We start from the raw sequence: 6,480 nt of genomic DNA, 5'->3' as shown, positions 1-6,480 counted from the left end.
ACTAGACTAAGTTGTCGTTCTTATACAAATTGCAAAGGCTGGAGGGAGAGATGAAAATATTATGCGTATTATATAATGTATATTTACATCACATTTTTATTTCCACTGATATAGACTTATAAAACGTGAGAAGTGATTTTGTGAACTCTATATTATATAACACAGTATATTATGTTTAGCACGTATGAAATATTTTGTAATTATCTTATATAATTGATGTTTTATGTTTTGATGACGATTATTATAGTTATTAAACCTACATACTTACACATCTCCACAGGCCAGAGGGGCCGGGGGATCTATAGGCTCTACCCCGCCTAAAAAATGGCACTGGTTAGTGGTTAGGTATAGTTTAGGTTAAAAGAATGTTTTTTTTTTTATTTTTAACATGATACTGTATTATCGATACACCAAGCATATTATTATTCCATGCCATTCCAAATTTATATATTCTATTGCATTTGAAAAAACTTTTAAAAATATAAAACGAAAAATATAGGTGTGTATCTTGCAATACATCAAACGTATTGTAATGATTCACACCACGCCACAGTGCTTTTTTTAGTACATTATTCAATTATTGTAGCAACATGGAAAAGTTTATAATATAAAACAATATTCATTTACGGTCGCTGGCGGTGATATGGTGTGGTAGTAATGATACTATGCGACTACGGACGACGGCAGACATAAAAGTATGAAAATCGAACATTTATATTAGTATACTGTATAACTACTATTATATAACTATATTAGTTTTCCGTTTTCTACACATAATCCAATTTTTTGAAATTTTAAATAAACTTAAAGACCATATTATTTTCTTACAAATAATTGAGATATTAATACAGTTAACACCCTTTTTACTGAAAATTATTTAGCAAATAATTTTTCTAAACATTTTCACTTATCATAATCAAAATTTCAACGAGTAGTTTTCGAGTTATTTAACTTTGTTTACCAATTGGCCCATTTGCAGATAATATTGAGATTGAGGCTATTATAACATAAATAATTTGTAATAACGATCCAAGTATATTATACAAAATCCAATATTACCTACATCTATTTTATATTTTTGTAAAACTGTTTTTATGAACTATTATAATATATACTATTGTTTTTTATAATGTGCAACACTATTGGTACAAGGGCAGTGCAACCGGTGCACCTGCTCGGGGCCCTGAACAAATATAGGGCCCCTCGAAAGTGGTGCACACATTTAACCTATAAGCTTTATTTAAAATGTAATTTTATCTATCAACAACAATTTTAAAATTTTAAAAAAATCTCAAAATTGTTTAACAATGTTTAGTATTTACGGTACATTGAAGAGGATAAACAACGTAAATCGTAACCAGCTGCAGTTACTGATGTACTTAAATGGTCTAAACTAATATAAAACGTGCCCATAATTAAGTTTCAGATCAAAGTTTCAGTCGATTTGAACGTAATAACCTACAATAGTGCTCGCCTAATATAATATGGCTTTTACAAAACCACTCGTAAATATCTTTATTTATTTTTAGATTGAAGCGAAGGATCGGATCTATTGGTTTTACAATGATGTTTGTATTTATTTTTTTGTCTATAGACACTTTTTGGGATAGGAAACTTTGTCCAAAAGTAACATACCGTCACACTATAGATCATTATTTATAAATTGTCCCTTTGAAAACGACAAGGCGCGGCATTCAAGACATAATATTATCATATCTACAGTGGTGTATTAACTCTAAAATGCACTATAATATAGTTTGTTTATGCATAATTCAACGAAATATTATTTTAATTAAACAATGTTGTAGAGGGCCCGCAATTTGTAGCGCCAGCCATGTATATATATGAAGTACAAAAATGTATAATCATTATAATAACTGAGAAACTGACTGTGGTTCACATTTTGAATGAGGTACAACAAAATTTTAAAAAAAAATGTCTCCTAAATAATTTACAGTAAAAAAAATATCAGGCAGGGGCTCATTTGAAAAACAGAAGTTTTCATTACCACAGGACAATCCTCAAAAAGTACATTAATAAATTCGAGAATTTGAGCAAATAGTCTGAGTATATTTAAAAATTCCAAAATTCATAATTAAAGGAAAAAATGTAGGTGAACATACTTGCGGTAAGGTTATCGTGTACACAAAATATATTTCGTGGGTCTAGAAGGAAAAGTTTCTAAATCGCTTTTTTTCAAGAGTTACTTATTAACTAAAATGGTTTTAGAATGCAAAGGCGCATCTTTTAAGCTAACATTGACGATCATTATTGACAATTTTTTTAAAATTAAAAATTTCTAAGTCGCCAAAAATTAAACTATAAACACAATTTGATCAAAATGAAAACGCTCGGTTAATGAAACCAAATTATTAAAAATACTTTAGTATTAAAATGTTGTAATTAAATTGATCACTACCAATAATAAACCTAAAAAATATTTAATGGAATTACGATTGAAATACAGATTTAGATGTTTCATAATTATAACATTGTTCCGTGATAGAAGATTGGTAGCAATGAGAAAGCATTATTCTGAAAAGGATTCAGTTAACAATAATAAAAATAATAAATAAGAATGAAGAAGGTCTAATCAAATATATTTATTTTCATACTAAACATTTTATAATTTGTATATCAACCAATACAGCAAATTATTATTATAATGTTGTTAATTAAACTATACAAGTTTCTGCAGGCCTTAGAACTTAAATTTTCAAAAATGTTGCAGTTCAAGGAGTATTTGAACTCAAACCTTAAAATTGCTCTCCTGGACAATTTCATAAAAACTATTTAGAACATTTTCATTCTAGACCCACGATTTTTTTTTTTTTTTTTGATATTTTTTACGGGCCCGACTTGACGAGCACGGCTTTTGTTGTGACGTGTACTCAATATAATATTAATATACCCTATTTTAAATATTTGTATACTAAACAGTAAACGCAGTATCATAAAATAGTAACTGCTCAATCGATTTTTATTCGGCTGGGCAGCGTCTTCACGTTGGTTTTTACGGGATAACTGCAGTCGACTAATTCACTATTATTAAGGCGGTCAGAATCTTCCGAGGTACGTGCTGAAATTTTAACAATATGTTCGGCACCAAGTAAGATTATATTTTACCCCTTGTGGTTTTTCGATATTTTAATTTCAAAGTAAGTTTTGAGTATATACATTAATTACAAAAATTAGGCTTTCAAAAATAACAAAGGTTGAATACCGGTATCGCTACAATAGCTATTGAGTAGAAAATATTACAAAATTATACACAGTCACTCACGCTAATGATCAGTTACTTCATTGCCTACGTTGAGACATTCGTTACTGAATATCCTTAAGAGGACGTCGTACCCGCGTAAGTGAGTTATCAGTATGTAAAATATTAATGTTTGAAAATGCTCATAACTCACTTAAAAATTAAAATATCGTAAAAAACCAACGAGAGGGCACAGATAATGCTGTTACCTAAAAGTTTGATAATAGGTTAATTCACTATAAAATCAAAAATAACAGCACCCTATTGAAACTAGCGAACGAAAATTTGGTATAACGTACCTGTGTAAGACGGAGACAACACATGCGGGTACAACGTCCTCTTAAGAATATGTCAGGGCAATATCTGTTTTCTCTCTCTGGCCCACGCGCAACATATTATACAAAACGCATTTGCGCAGAATTGTTTTTTTTTTATGTTCTCGTTTTGTTCTCGTGTAGTAAACTCACTCATTACAAAAAAATATAGATAATAATATTTTTGTGGGAATGATAGACATATCGATTTGTCTAAATATTGTCTCAGAACAATTTATACATGATTTAAATTTACAAAATTTTTTCATTTATTTTGAAAGTCGAATACAAATTCAAATAACAATAAAATATAAAATCGATATGTCGTTCTCATTAATTCTAGATAATTAATCATAATTGTTCTAGATAACTCATTCTAGATTTATTTTTTTTCATTGTTGAGTTATGCGCTTACCAACACATTTTGCGATTCATTTTTATATTATAGATTAATTATATTTTATTTTTTAAACTTTTATTGTTTTAAGTAGTTGATCAAACATATGCATGTATAATCTATTATATTTATGAAAATAAAAACTATTTTATATATTTTATATTTTATTTAAAAAACTATTTTCATATTAAATAATAAATAATATTATATTATTCAATTCAATATTGTTAGTCAATAATAAACTAAAAAAAATGGGGGAGGGGATGTCGGGATCAAAAATATATCGGAAAGTAATAATGGATGGTTTGAAATTTGAATTCAATGATATAATATAATTTTAAACAAAAAACGATTTTGAGTGGAAACGGTTTGTCTGTGTGGATATTTTATATTATATTTATATCGTTATTGATACGGTTCCCGGTAAATTAATATTATACAATTATAATAAAATAACTAAAATCGTTATTCTTGGTTATTTAATATAAAATGTAGACCAAATTTTAACATAAAATAACTATAAAAAAAACTGTGTTTTTGTATTTTTTATATTTTTTTGGTTACAGAATAACCTACGTACGCAGAGCCTTGTTTTATATTTTCAATTCTTAGCTATAAAAGTTGAACATTTTATAGCTGTTCAACTACAAAATCATTTTAAAATTTAAAATTTCATATAATTGTTGTAAAAATCGAATTTTAAATGCTTATAAAAAAAACTGTGCGTAAGTATTTTTAGCATTTTTCAATTACTATTGTAACAATATATCAGGAGCCTTGTATTAATTTTTCTCGCTTTTTTACCGAGCAAATACAATTTTATTGGCCTTTAAAGAAAAAAAACTAAATTATTTTTGTGTATATAAAATGGTAATATAAATATTCAGTGAAGGTTTCATGTATGGTTGTTTATGTATTTTAAAGTTACAACAAAAACCAAAATCGATTTTGTCAAAAACCGATTTCGCATAAAAATTCCTGATTTCCCTTAATTTGTATTTGGTTTTTCCCTGCTTTTTTGAAAATAATTTAGAATTTTAATTTTTTACCTCATAACGGACTAATTAGATTAACCTTCCCGTCGAACAAGATATTTTTGAAGAAAATCGAAGCAGTTTTACTGCCCCGAACGACAGACACAAAAATAAAAAAACACACATCATTATAAGATCAATACAGTCAACGCTCCGCTCAGAATCTAAAAGAGAAATTAATAAAATAGTTAATGATTTTGATGATATAATGTGTGTATTAATAAAATTATAAAAAGTCTATTATATGTATAAACATAATATCTTATAATATGTACCTATATGTAGCGCTGATTTAAATTTTATTGCAAAAGTTTCTATTTACTACGTTGTGTTTGATTAATGAAATCGTATATTTATTTGTTAAAGTATTTTATTATAAAACGAATATTATAATATCGATGAACACCAATATACACCAGATACGAACTTATAATATATAGCTCAGTTGGTATTCATATCAGCTATTATTATTATGTAATTTATTATTATTAAACTATTAATTATTTTACTCTTTTATCATCCTTTTGAGTTTGTCATTATTTATAACTTTATCATTTAATATTATACAGGTTGTAATAGATAGATTGACTTTTGGAATAACTTTTGTTCTGATCAATATTTAAATAGCGCCACACGTCATATATTAAACCTACAAAAAATTATTTTAATTTTTTAACACTGAAATTAAAAAAATTTAAATTTGATTAAAATTGTTTTTGATATATTCAAAATAGCCAATTTTTTAATCTGATTTTGATAGTAAAAACATATATATCTTAGTCAAGTAGTTTGTTTTTTAGTATTTTTTAAAATATCAATATTTTGTTTTGGGAATTTGCTGAAATGAGTATATTTCTATTTATATAAATAATATACTATAATATAGTATAATTTTAACAATTTTTGTCATTCGCTTAAATAGCATCTTTTTAGTCTTTGTCAAGTCTTTCTGTTACACTTTGTATATAAATAGTAATTACTAACTACCTATGTATTATAATCTATTAAATTGACTTATGTATATATACAATCAAAATTATTATATAAAATTGTCGAAAAGTATTATGGATTAGTTTTTCTATTTTTCACCAACTACAAATAATGTACCTAAGTAGATTTTCTAATTCAAAATACTGGTGAATTTGTTTCATTCAAACAAATAAATTGTTTCACGGCACCTAACGTAATTGAACAGATAATAACTGTATACGAGTCAAGCGCAGCTGTTCTGAAAATGTAAAATAACGTAACAAACGTGTGTATAAAAGTTCGAGATACGACTGACTTACATGTTCCGAGATGTGCTTTCGCAAGATCCCCGTGAAATTGGTCAGCGGGTACAGGACCAGGTCAGATTTTTTGCTACGAAAAATAATACATAATATAATAATGAACTAGTACCTATGTGACTTTGGCAGTAGTGAATAGTGATTATACTGTGTGTATTTGGCAGAATGTTGGTTAGTAGACGTATTG

Source organism: Acyrthosiphon pisum, chromosome X, assembly GCF_005508785.2.
Source record: "Acyrthosiphon pisum isolate AL4f chromosome X, pea_aphid_22Mar2018_4r6ur, whole genome shotgun sequence".
Classification (NCBI taxonomy): Eukaryota; Metazoa; Arthropoda; class Insecta; order Hemiptera; family Aphididae; genus Acyrthosiphon; species Acyrthosiphon pisum.
The sequence above is the reverse complement of the archived record's forward strand: the minus strand, read 5'-3'. Positions refer to the sequence as shown.